This window comes from Lonchura striata, chromosome 2, assembly GCF_050655825.1.
Source record: "Lonchura striata isolate lonStrDom1 chromosome 2, ASM5065582v1, whole genome shotgun sequence".
Lineage (NCBI taxonomy): Eukaryota > Metazoa > Chordata > Aves > Passeriformes > Estrildidae > Lonchura > Lonchura striata.
The window spans coordinates 67,018,962-67,033,067 of NC_140704.1; the positions used below are offsets into that span (position 1 = coordinate 67,018,962).

The following is a 14,106-nucleotide window of genomic DNA, read 5'->3' on the forward strand; positions in this document are numbered from 1 at the left end:
ATATTTATCTGAGATGCAGGAGAAGTGTAAGCCTCTTGGCTTTCACAAGGCAAATATATCTCTAGCACAAACAGATTAAAATAGAGACAGTTTTAACATAATCAAATGTGTGGCACTCACTCCTTCATTCCTTGGCCTGAGAATCCAAAATTCAGTAGCTAACAAGTAAATATTATAAAACATAGTATTAGCTGATTAGATCTGGCAAGAAACAAAACTCCAGACTAGGAACCTGCAGTACCACAGAGGAGGAAAATCCATTAAACATACACAACAGTAACTCACAATGATAATCTTGTAGAGATGTGTCTGCAAACTGTAACTCAGAAAGCCAAACTAACCCATTTACATCTTCCAACATCTCAACAGAATACCTTTAGATGCTATTAGCCTAGTTTTGTTTTATGTCTCTTTCGTAGTGGCAACTTAACTGTTTTAAAGTGTATCTCTGTGGGAATTGATGGGTTTTATTATGTGTGTTTTTGTTCTATAAGAAGGAGAATGATTGATTTTGTTTATGCTTATGCTGGTTGTTGTTGTTTGGCTGTGAGACAAGGTTGCCATCAACAGAAGGGATGAAGCATGAGATAATGACTACAACTTAAATGAGAACACTTGTCATACCTGCTTTTTGCTTGGACTGATCATCAAGTATCAGGGCACAGTCAAATGCCATCTGTGTTTTCTTTCATGTTTACAAACTGGCAAGCTTAATGGAAGGTGAACTTTGACATTTCTTAACAGTTTCCTTTGCCCTTGAAACCCAAGCTACTAGTACTGGCTAAACTATTTAGGATCTCCTGAGAGTCAGTGGAACAGTTTATATGTCTAGTTTGCTTAAGTATTCCCTGACCTAATTTCCCTTTGCTAAGGGTGTATTTCCACCCTTGTGGAAAGTTTTGTTCCAGCCTTTCTCTACAATCTCTAGGATCTGCGACTCCTGAAGGCCAGTCCTGCTACAAGATGCAGACAAATGTTCAGTACTTTGGCCTTTTCCATATCATGTGTCACCAGGTTCCCAGTCTTGCTGAATAGGCTCACATTTTCCCTAGCCTTCCTTTTGTCACACATGCACTTATAGAAGCCCTTCTTGTTGTCTTTGATATCCTTCACCAGATTCAGTTACATTTGGGCTTCGGTGTAACTAACCTTAAAATTAAAGATTGGGTGCTCAGACCATGTCTCCATATTCCTCCTAGCTTATCCTCCACCATCTGCATGCTTCATTTTTTTTTTTCTTGAGTTGGTCTAGGAGCTATTATTACCTCCATACAGGCTTCCTGACATTTTTTGAAATTGTTGGGATGGACCTCTTTTGATCTTAGAGGAGATAGATGATCCTTTAATATTATCCTGCTTTCTTAGGCCTCTCTTCCCTCCAATGCCTCATCTCATGGGACTCTTCCAAGCAGATTTTCAAAGAGGCCAAAGTCTACTCTCCTGAAGTGCCCAGTGTTTTGAGCATGATTTTCTCCCTCCTCTCTGCCCTCAGGATCCTGAACTCCCCCATTTCATAATATTTTCAGCCAAGGCTGACCTTGACCTTCACATTCCAAATTAATCTCTCCTTGTTGGTGGGCATGAGCAGCAGAAAATTTCTTGTCATTAGCTCTTGTCATTTGTGCTCTCTAGAAATCCTCCTGTATTGCTTATTGTCCTGATGTGTTGTCCCTCCAGCAGATATTGGGGTGGTTTAAGTCTCTCCGGAGGTCCAGGCCTGCAAATGTGATTATGAAGTTGCTTAAACTGTTAGGATAATATTGATGTATATACTGTTAGAACAATACTGATGATAGAGAATATTTATATTAGTGCAGAACAGTGGAAATGCATTCTGACTTGCATATTCCCTGCTGAAAAGGTTACTACAAATATCTCTCTTTATACTGGAGACTTATTACTCACACTAGAGTTAATGGCCCCTGGACCTGTGGCTCAGCTTCATGGGGACCACTTAAACCTGTGCACGTCAGAAAAGAACCTGAGTGAACAAAGACTAAATATTTAAACATTTTCAGCCAACTTCACTCATTTTGCCTGAAACACACTCACTCCCTAGCAGGTCAGCTTGCTGTAACCTCTGGCAAGGGTGAAAGGCATCTGGAAAGATCATAATCTTCAGCTGGCATAACTAGGTCTGTGAAAGAACTTCTATCTTTGGCTTTTCTCCACTCTAGACATACTCTACGTATGACAAATTTGTTTTTTAAAAGAAAGCCACAGAACTCTTACCCAAAGATTTCTGCTGCCACAGCATTCCTACTGAGAAGACTGAGCTACGGTCTTGTCTTGGTCTGGGAGGTGAGAAATCTGATGGTGTTTGCAGTTATTGGTCTAACCTGGAGTGGAATGGCCAGTAAAGAATTATACAAGGAATGAGAGAAACACTGCTCAGAATTGAGACCTTCAACATTTACTTAATACCCCTGAACCTGCCTGAGTCATGAGCATTGGAATCATGAGGGAGAGACACCATTTGAAGAAGATAGAAAATAAAAAAGAGAGAGGAAATGCTGTATCAACTGGAGTCTGTCAGATGCAAACATGACAAGACAAATGCTTTGTGAAAGGGTCTTAAATTTTTGCTCTTTTCTTTGACTGACAAGCAGTGCCACCAGGACCTAAAAACTTTATTCCTGGACCCATGTGGACCAGAAGTGCTAGTTTCTTCTTCTAACTTCTTGGCTAGCTGCAATTTACTGAGTTTTACCTAAAGTTCTTATAATTAATATACATTTTAATTTAGGAAAAATACTTCATTGATGGGATCATATCACAAGGAGGATTGATAAAAGTAGACTCAACTACAGGAGAACCCCTTCTCATGTTAAGGCAACACTTGGTACTGCTACACCAATTGTTGGATGGACAGGGACTTCCTAAGGAGTCTGCAAAATCTGGTGTAAAGAGCTAAACTCCTCTGGCAGAGATCCATGACAAATTACCAGAGATGAGAGGAGAACAAACTAGTATGTTCAAGCTCTGCACTCCAGGCAATTGAGTACAGGGTTCTCACTTCCAAAATGAACTGCTGAAGAGGAAAAACAGCCTCAGCTTCTAATATCTCTGACAAACTGGGCACATTCTGACATCCTAGCAGCCATAATCCCCCTCTTTGCTTTTTTGCTTCATCTTTTGTGCATTGTGAATGCCACAGGCCTTAGAAGTTCACTTGCAAGTTTTCCATTGTGCTTCCACCACTGTCACCCCTACATCTCCCAAAGCTGAGGTTTTTTTCAAGATTTCCTTAAATTCTTTATTGTAAACCAGGAACTGGTATGCTTTTTTTTTTTTGTAATTCAGGAACTGGGTCTTAATTCCAAACTGTAAGTCAAACATGCAGAATGATAACAGCAGGTGAGGAGGTGCCTTAAGATACCCATCAGATGCAGATTTCAGATTGTTTCAAGAGTTGGAAGTTGCTTTTTAATAGATTCGTGTGGTGGTACTAATGATTGATGTTGTTGCATTTATTAAATACACATTCTATGACAATGGAAAACAAGTATAAAAAGGGTCTCATGTGAACCCAAGAGCCAATGTTGTTATAAGAGCAAGAAATAAAGGGAGAAGCAGTAAATATTAAGAACCCATAATAACTCAAGAAACTGAGTTGTGCATTTCTGGATGTGTTGGAGATTTTCCACAGATATTTCCTATGGAAAGAATTTATGAATCAAAGCATAAGAGTTGTCCAGGGAAGATTGGTCCCACATGGATACTGTTGCTGTTTTAACTCATCCAAATCTTCAAAACTATTCACTATGAACAGATTGTATTCATAAGTACAGGAAGCATTTACATTTAGCATAGCTAAATTAGCTGAAGCAGAAATGAACACACTCCATGTAATGTTTAACCAGAAAATAGAACAGTTGTATGGTCAGAGTGAGACATTTGGAGGGGGAAGATAGAGCAAGCCAAATTTTGCTCCTGGTTGGGTTTATCATAGGAGTGCAGCAACATTGTTCGCATAACATGGCTGGATTAATTTGCACTCTACTTGCATTGGCATTCTTGTCAGTTATTATTTCCTACTTAGGCAGAAAGGAGAGATGAAACTTCCATTTTTAGCATCATGGAAAATGGCTAAGACTATTTACTCTGAAGGGACCTATTTAGTACATATTTGAGTAAGGAGATGCACCATTTATCATATTTTATTTTAAATAATGCTGCCTGGTTATCAGTACATTTCCCTTCTCTCTTTTCTCTTCAAAAACTCCAAAGCAATACCATTCATAGGACAACTTTTGACTCAAGAACGTGAGGTTACAAACCACCTCAAGTCTTGCAGAAGTAAGTAGGGTTAGAAAGGTTTGTGGATAGCTTTGTATTCTCAGACATAGGTAGCAATTCACATCACTGAAACTTCAGATTTAAAAAAAAGGACCTGGAGTTTTCTTTTAATGATCTTTCCTGGAATAAAAATTTTGCAAACAGCTTACCTGTATTAGAAAGATTGTACATCTTTAAGTTTATTAGATAACACACCTACCCTTGCAAGAAGATTAAGGACAGGCATGTTACCAAAGTTTCATAATGCTTATGCAAATACTTTTCACCTAGAAATATCCTGAGTGCCAGGATCTCTATTACTTCCCAGCTTCATCCTGGACAAATTCAATGAAACACATCATATTTATTACCAAACCTTTGGAGATGCAAATATAGCTCAGCTTAGAATTTTAGTTAAACTAAACTTGTTTAGTTTGTTTGAAATGGTATTCCCATTATTAGAAAGTTTACTGTTTGTTGCCAAGTGATGTAGAGAATTGTGCTCAAAGGTTCAAGTTTGAAGTCTTCCTGGGGTAGAAGTAAATGTATCTGATGCTGTCTAGCTCTGGTGGGTAGGTGTGTCAGTCACATTTTTTAATACACCATTTGTCCAACACTGAGCATTTTCACTTAAGACTGAATACACCACAGATTTTACTGGCCAGGTCATCTTGAAGCCTCTGGAGCTATATGGATCCAAGCATTTGCTAATATCATATTAAGAGAAGTTAGCGGGTATATCCCTGCCCTGGTTCCTCCCTTCCTACAATTCCTCTTGCACTTTGATTTTCATGTCCACCATGTGGGCTACAAGAGAGTGGACGTGCCCAGTTCCTCTGGAATCAAGGTGATTTGGACTGAAAGGGGCACTGCAGTGTGCTCCCACAATCTCCACCACCTTTCATTCAGTGTGGCTTTTCACTGTGAGGTTCCTGCATGCTGATGCAGCATTAATGGAGTGTTTACTGCAGTTGCAGTATGTTCTCTAAGACATGGGATATCATCCAGTTCCTCTGGTTTCTCACTCCAGCATCTCTCCAAGAGGAAAATGTGAAAGTCTGATATGGCAGTATTTAATTATTCCCATCATACAAGGTAAAAGCAAAACATCTACCATTAATAATGGATGTTTTAAAATCATAAACTCGTTGTCCATGTTCTTTAACAGTTGTGGAAGAAAGTTGATCTTTCTTGAGAATATTGAAGCAGATGGGAGCAGTGTGAATGCCAGGATAACCCTACAAATTCTACTAACATGAAACAGTTTTGGACAGTTCAGGACATCTGGAGTGAATATGGGAGAGGGAAATGAAAAATTTCTTGAATGTACTTAAAGGCTGAAATAGAATTACAGTGGCACAGACATGCAGAAACTGAATGAAATACACACATGGATATGGCAGGAGGCTTAAAAGGAAGTCAGCCTGCTAGGAGCAGAACTATTTTTAGTGTCCTAATGAAGAAAGCAGCTGTATTTGAGAAAGTCAGTCACTCACTGCTTGGAAAATCAGCTGGAACTCTTTCTGGGTCCTGGTGTTCTGGTTGTGAGAGGAAAATCTTATGTGTAAGCTCTTTCAGCCCTGGAGAACCTTAAATGGCAGTCATCTTGGCTTTTGAAGTACAGTTTTGAGCTTCTTGGAAACAGATTCACAGACTTCTGTTGGAGCCTATGGTCACTCTGTGGTGTTCAACCATTCTTGGAATGAGCGTTTCTTCAGGAGACGGCAAGGATCTGGAAAAGTGATCTGAGATGTGCATTGAATGTAACATTAAATTCTTCCTTTTTTTTTTTTTTTTTTTTTTTTTTTGTTATGTGCTGTGCAGCTTGTTATACAATGCTTATTTCCATTCTTAATTTCCCCAAAACTTTGCTGGGGTGCAGTAGGCTGTCCAGTTCATTGTAAAAGCCCTGTAAAAGCATTTGTGTAGTGCTTGTGTTAGGTATGGGAATGGAAGAGAGTCACTTTATTTTACTGCTCTAGTGAAACTTGATTTGTCAAAAATTGTGTTGCTGATCCTACTGTACCATCTTCTTTGTATAGAATAAGCCCTTTTGTAAGGTTTCTTTGGTACAAAAGAGAGAGATGTCTTTTTCTGTCATATTGCTGAGTTAAGCAATCAAAGTGAGTTATGTGTGTCCTGGTTATGACAAGAATGGACAATAGTTATCACCATGTCAAAACCATCAAATGTGCTGGCTGGAAGTCAAAGAGACAACTTGATTTTTCTGCTGGCTTGAGGAACCATTTCTGAACTAGTTAAAGAAGATGCATCATAAAAGGATGAATTGAGAGAAAAGGGATTTTAGCTTCAAGACACTGTTAGGGAAGCCTGACCACAGCCATCTGCCTGAGATGGCCTGGCATTTTTCAATGAGAGGATGAGATCAGTGAGTAGGGCAGCTTGGGTTTGGGAACCTGCTCCTGCAAGTGGTCAATCATTTTCAATGGTCACCTGCCCAAACCATCAGGAACTGAACAAGAACTCAAAGGTGGGATGAAGGCAGGATATGGAAGAAGAAATGCCATGGAAAGAGAGCTGGAACCTGGACTTCATGAGTATCCCTGTCCCTGGGCAGGTTTGCCAGGCTTCTTCAGTCCAGTTCCCAACCTTGCATTTGGTTTCTTTAGAAATATGATTTTTTTTGTCTGTCACATGCTTTAATACATGAAGTGTCTTACACAGTGGGGAACCATGTTTTATGTAGGTACATGAATCCTCAGGAGTTGGAAGGAGGGGAAGGGGCTGTATGCACCTCATCTCCTTTTGTAGTAAGACTAGTCTGGGGAAGAAGTCGATGCTCTCAGCCTCTTCCCATTTGCTTGTCACCTGCCAAGTGTTTGCAGAAGACTGTTCCTCTTCAATTTTCTGGCACAGTTTCTTGTCCCTAAATCTGCTTCTGCTTGAGCAATATAGTTTTAGAAAATAACCTCAAAGTATTGAAAAGTGGGAAGATCATTGGCTGAATTGCATAAGGGGCAATTACGTGAGTATTTATTCTGGCATAAATCAGGCAGCTTGGGGACAGTGACCAGCAGCTAGAGAGGCAGCAGGAGCCTCCTTGCCTGACTCAAGGGCAGTCAGTGCCACAGGTCTGACCACAACCTTGCTTTCTGACACAAATACCTGAAGTTCTTAGATGGTTTCAGTAGAGCCTGTTTTGCATAAACCATTTTTATTTTCCCATTACTCATATGTTCCTTTGTTAATAACATAATGTAAATAATTCTGTGCTGGATTTGGCATTCATTTAAACAGGTGTAACACTAAAGCAGTTGTAATTGGTTTCGGTGTTCCCAGCCTTCTCTCCAGCTGCAGTTTCCAAAGGAGTTTACTTGTTTTTGCTTTTGAAGGTTTGTTATTATCATAATTCACTCATCAATCTGCTGCTTTTCATGTTAATTCACTTTTATAACCTGGTAGGAGGCAAGATGAAATGTTATAGGCTGCATCCTAAGGTTATTCTTTGAGTGGCCGGTGTTCTAAATGGTTGGGATGGGCATTGGCAAGAAGAGGTTTGTGATATTTACAGTCTTCAGGAATCTGTGTAAAAGTGAAAAAATGCTTATCCTGATTCTGTATAAATACCACATCCAAAGCACACCTGTCTTCTGCCATGTGGGCCAGATAATTGGGTTTTGATCTATTTTTACTGTTCTTAGCTGAAAGGCAATTTTTTTTGTTAAATTCCACAGAAAGCTCTAGAGCTGTTTTAGGGGTTTGTTGCTGTGAAAATAGCCATGGTTCTGTTTGTTTTAAAATGCATTCTCAAGGAATGATTACAATGATTGAGAATGCTCCTTAAAAAAACCCCAGAAGCATGTACATTTTTCATAGCTACACGTCTCTAAAATGTCTTCGTGGGTTTCTTCACATATTCAGGAAACTTTTAAAAATAAAAAGGAGCAAATCTAGCTCTGAGCTTGGCAACAGCTGAAGTTTATATTTCACAAGTTTCTGAAAATGGGTTCCTCCCCATTTGCAGACACAGATGCCAAAGTTTTAAACTGACAGTGCAAAGTTTATATTGCAAGCTTTGTAAAGGCGCAAAGCAGCATTTTTCTGCTCTGTGCCAGTCCTGCACTTATGCATGGCTGGGATGAGGCCTTGTTGGACAGTGATTATTATTATTATTGTTTATGAATTCCTGGCCTTGCGGTCGTGCAGAGCAGCAAGTCGGCATTGTTGAACTGGGAACTGTAGACATGAAAATAGCAAAAAGGTTGCCCCTGCTGCTAAACTTTTGGCAGTATTTTGTATTCCATTCTTGTCGGTATTAAAACACAGAATGTAGTGAATCGGCCAAACCCTGAAATCCTTATTTGGTTATTATGAAAAGAGAGAAAAAAGGCTGTGATTCATTAGGAGGGAGATGAATAAGAGACTGCAGAGAAGGTCTGTGCAAGGTAGCGCAGAAGTTTAATTTCTCTCATGTTATGACCCAGTAACACAAGGGTTGTCCGAGCACAGCAAATGGGGGCTCTATCAGAAGTAATGCTTTAAGTTGTCCTCATGCTGAGGCAAACAGAGCAGTGAGGTAAGGAGATGCCTGCTGCTTATGTGATATGTCTAAGCATGTGTGCGCAGGGTGAGCTGGAAAAGCTGGGTAAATTCATGCCCCTGCAAAGATGTCTCAGGTGGAAATCATTGCATGGGATGCTCCTGAAACCAATTATTTCAAAAGATTAATTTGGAGATTTTTGTAATTTTTTTTTTCTCATTGTTACTGGGAGCACAAAATACCTGTTACCTATTACTTCAAACAAAAGGGGTACAGGAGAGGGAACAAAACCTGTTGTTCCAGCAGCAGAGCAGTTACTAAATGGCAAGTCATTAATCCCACTTCAGTATATTGCTGGGAGCAGCAGGAGTTACAGATGTTCGATTGCATCATCACAGTATAGTCTCTGATGATGGTGGTTTGGGTTGTTGTAATCCCACAGAAATTATAATTTGGCTTCAGTGCTTTGGCCTGCCTGAGCATGACTGATCGTTATCTGCTCCTCAAGATTAGCTGAAAGTGCCTAGTTGAACACTGAACTTTGTGGCAGAAGAGGATGAATTTGGGGGCCAGGTCTGTGAAAATGATGCACAAAAAAAGGCTGCTGTGTTTACTCCCTTGTTCTCCCCAGCATAAATGGAAAAATGAGAACAGTGCACAGCTCAGCCTGTCTGCTTGAGATACGTTCAGCTACTTAACTCCTGGCACAGACCACTACAAACATGGTAGTCTGCATTTCAGCAAAGGCCTGAGGTTGTTGTAAGTAATATTGGGATGCAAGTTCTTGTTCCCTTCTCCCTGCTTTTTACATCAGATGCTGAATGAGTCGCATGTACAGGTTTGTGAGGGGGGTGGTTCAGCTGCTCTGCCTCACACTCCCCAGCCCTCCCTGATCTTGTGTCCCAGAGAATCTCAAAGATAATTTTAGTAAAAGGCTGTTCTGGGTGCCCTTTGGCTCATCTGTTTACAAAGTCGCAAAGTCTCTTCTCATTATTTTTCAGGGATCATAGGGGACAAAAGTTTAAACATTAGCTCAGTTATTTAAACCCTGTGGCAATGCCAGTCTGCTTGGCACATAGTGTTGAATCTAGTGATAAGATATTCAACCGACTAATGACCCTCGCAGTGTTGTAAGAAATATGTTGATTAATTCTCTGTGAGGGATAGGAGGGACAAAGCATCTTCTATGTTTTATGACAATTGCTAGTCAAAAAATCTGCCAAAAACCTGGTCTTAGAGATCTATGCTGTTGCCCTCCAGCAAACCCTGCTTTCCCGGAGTCTTCTAGAGTATTCCTAGATAAGCAATACCGCAGATGAATAAAAAAATTAAAAACCAGTTCCCTAGTAAAAGCTTGGTGCCTGAAAATATTTTCTGAAGTATAATTACGTTTTTGTCCACTAGATGGCTTTTCTCCCCCTGCCTGCGACTTGATAGAGCAATTGAAATTAACCAAATGTAATCTATCTAAAATTATATTACTTAGAGCTGAATTCAGATATTTGTTTGACTTCGGTCAACATTTTCTATTTACATAGAGCATGCAGGGCATATATATCCTGTGATGTAAATTTTCCTGTGTGAAACAAATCTTCCGTATATTAGTGCAGAGAAAAATGAAAGTTAAGATGTTTTACCAAATTGTTTGCCAACAAACAATGTTTGCTTATTATATGAAATTATCAAAGACCACGGGGCACATTCTGTGGTTCTTAAGTCTATAGTAGCGACACTGGAAAAAATAATGTAAAATCTTCCAGACCTTATTTTGGTTTGACTGGGAGTCTTTAGGAATCAGAGGAGTTCCTCCCCTTCCCCACCCAGTTTGTAGTATAATATTAATTAAGGATGTTTGGTAGCAAATTTAGGTTCTAAAATCATTATAATTAAGTAGGACAGATGAACAGAACTCTGCATTATGTGGCTTAAGCCAAATCAAATGGCTTGTAAAAAAAAAAAAAATGCGCTATTTACATTGAGAAAGGTCTCAGTTTTAGTGATTGTGTGAGTCCCTCTGACCACATCAGATATTAGCAGGCATGTGCCTTTCCTGTTGACTTTACCACATGGATGAGATAGCGGTCAAGAGAAGAGTACCCTGAATTAGTAAAATATGTGGTATTCAGGTTATAACAGAAATATAAGAACACATCCCAACAAGTATATTATTATTATAATATTTCAATATTTGCTCTCTTTAAAAATAACATGGTAAAATTAAAAGTAATTGCCAAGCTGATGTTCACCATTTTACTGAAGAAAATAAAAGAGAATTGGTATGATTTTATATTAAAAAATTGTGCTCGAGAAACATGCCAACGAGTCTGATGTGGGTAAACACACTAGATGAAGATAAGTGAACCAGCATTTGGGATCTGGGGGATATCTGCATGGAAGTTACTGTAGGAGCCTGCTTAGAGATGCAGTTCCTCCTTTATAGCTATAGTTCAGTGGGAAACTCTCATTTTTAGCTGTTAAACCAGAGCAGCTCCTTTTTTTTCCTGTCAACTTCCTGATAGTCACAGGAGGAAAAAAGAAGCAGTGTTCTCATTTCAGCATCCCTAGTCCTCCTCCTTACTTCCCTGGAAGATAAAGCAAGCAAGCTATTTCTGTTACTCATATTTTCCTTCAGCATCCTTCCTTCAGGATCTTTCTCTCTTGTGAATCATTCCAGTGCCCATTCCTGTCCCCATTACCAGCTTTTTTAAACTTCACCTTAGGGGCTTGTTGGGTTTTCCCTGCACAGCATCGGGCCCTGCTGGAGAATAGGCTGGGATCTCTGTCATCTCCATCAGTAGGTGCTGGCTGGTAGCACTGGGATGGAGGAGCAGAACAACCACTGAAGTTATTTCTCTGTGATTCAGGAAGCTAATGTTGCTACAGTTTGCACTCAGTTTAAGCTTGGAAAGGCAGTTTTTGCTGCCTTGAAGTTTGTTTTCTCTTTTTCTTAACAGAAGCTTAGATTATGCGAGAATCGGTCACTGAGACCAGTGTGTATACACTTGCCAGGGAAATCTTGCAACTGTAAAGCATATGAGTGATTTTTAAGCCCCATTTGACTAATACCAGAAGGATTAGTGTGCTATTTTGTTTGATGCCAACACAAGAAAAACGTCATGTGCTTTGAACTGAAGGGTTACATTTACTTGGGTGGTGCTAAACTGAGGTGATGCAAGTCACTGTGTTAAAAGCCCTGGTATGCTCATGGCCCTGGGTCATAGAGATCTTCAGGCTGAGCCAGCAATTGTGCTACCTGTCATGAATGAATGGGGTGCAGGAGCAGCTCTTTGGCTCCTGAGAGAGCTGACATTGTGAGTGCAGGAAGTGTGAAACATTTGCTAATCCAGTGGCGGTCAGCTAAGCACTTTGGTCAGAAACGGCCGGGGTAACACACAAGCTTAGATCTTTGAGCCTCTAAGCTACCTTTTGCTTCCAAATATGGCTGTATAAATCCATTGACTTCCCTAGCATTCCTACACTAGCCTTATTCCAGTGCTCCCAATAGTAGAGTTGAGGCAACTCAGGGGAGGAGAAAGAGGTGAACAGAACAAAATCTTACTCTGCAATTTCATTATGCACACTTTCAACCACTTTGGCTTGGCACAGAATGTTCTTTCTGGCCACCAAGAACTGTGAGGCCCCAGTGAACCCTCAGCAGCACTTCTGCAGGTGCACCAGTCAGTACTGACATGGAAACCCTTCTCTAGCATGTCAGTATGTGTGTGCCACTGAACATGCACTAGTAACGATCCCATTTTTTAGGTCCACCCTACTCCAGTCTAGCTATCTGCTAATCATAGCCAGAAGAGACCATGTGAAATCCTCCAAGCTTAACTAGAGCAGTCCAGAAACCATATTAAAAAAAATTTAACAGAAGAAAAGCTTTAGCTCAGTTTAAAAATTGTCTGGGAGGTGGTGTAGGGGGTTCCTATCCCTGACACAGTGGGTATCTGGAATGCTGTGAGGCCACAGCTTTTGCCAAGTGCAAAGGTAATTGGAAAGAGCCAGGTCATGCTAGTCTTCAAACTTACTGCAGCAGCAGATCCAAGAGGCAATAAATAATAGCTTAGCACTCAGTCTTACCTGTACTGATCTTAGAGAACTTGGCATAAGGAAGCAAAGGTTGACCAAAGTCACCTTTAATCCATCTTCAATGTTAGCACTGGCCAAAGATCTCCTTCAGCCAATGCCAGTTTACTGCAGTTCTGCAGCACTTGTTCCAAAAAAAATCCCAAACTCGGTCACAGCAAGTGCTCAGCTGGAGGCAGGCAGGTCATGTATAAACCAGCTATGTTAGCTCACAGTTCTTCTGTGCCACTGTGCACCCCTGTAAAGACCATGCTGAGGTCCTTTCAACTTCTTCACTGGGCCTTTGATCTCTGCCAGCTTTGTGCATTCCTCTCTCATTGAAAAATGTTTTTTACCACCAACGAAATCTGTAAAAGAGATGTTATTCATTCAAACATCTTCACTCTGTAAAGGAAATGTAGATTCAATTCCTTTTGTGTATCTGAAATGCTGCTGCCAACCCTGTGCTATGAAAGGTGAGGGAAAACACAGAATGCTAATAAAAAATAATTAGTGACACCAGAGCAAGAAGATGTGCATGTCACAGATAATAAATTTGGCTCTGCACTGAACATAAAAGGGTTTGCCAAAGTTTTTTGCCTGTCTTTTCAATTCAGACAGGAGTTTACAACACTGAAAGTAGATGTTTAGGTTTGATCTCAGGTTGGCCCAAACATTAAATGACTCTGCTGACCTGTCCAAGCACAGGACCTTGGCCAGGCCTCAGGACTGATTTTTCTCTGAGTAGCCCCAGAGACCATCTCCCCTTCACACAAAGATTTCAAACACATAGGACTTGCTGTGGCTACCCTGCAGTATTGGATCAGCTTCATCAACACAGCATCACCTTGCTGTTGTATCTTTCTGAAAGATTACAGCGTTTGTTCTCTGGGTTTGATGTGATCTGGTTTTGCTTACACCCTAATGATCAACCATGAAAAAACTGAGTGAACTTGTTTTGAATTAGTAAATGCTGTTAGTTAAGCTTTTGAATATGTGTTTAATTTTCAGGTGGATGCCTAATTACTCTGTGACCTGTTTAGCATTTGAGACTAATTCCTTTCAAAGACTGGAGAAAAAAAAGAGGTTACATCCAAGCTAAAACGAAAAACACAAAGGATTTTTTTTTCCCCTGTATCACTTTAAAAATATTTCTGAACAAATTTTCAAAGTAGCTTGGTCTCAGTCCTAAAATGACAACTGCCAGCAGCTGGCTGGGCTAGTCTGAAAAGTAATAAAACTCACATGACCCAAAATTA

General features: G+C 40.2%; 1 protein-coding gene across 14 annotated transcripts in view; it reads left to right on the forward strand.

Moving 5' to 3' along the window:
* ATXN1 (ataxin 1) overlaps positions 1 to 14,106 on the forward strand; it is a 367,337-nt gene that overhangs the window by 104,400 nt on the left and 248,831 nt on the right. The gene's annotated exons all lie outside the window — the stretch shown is intronic.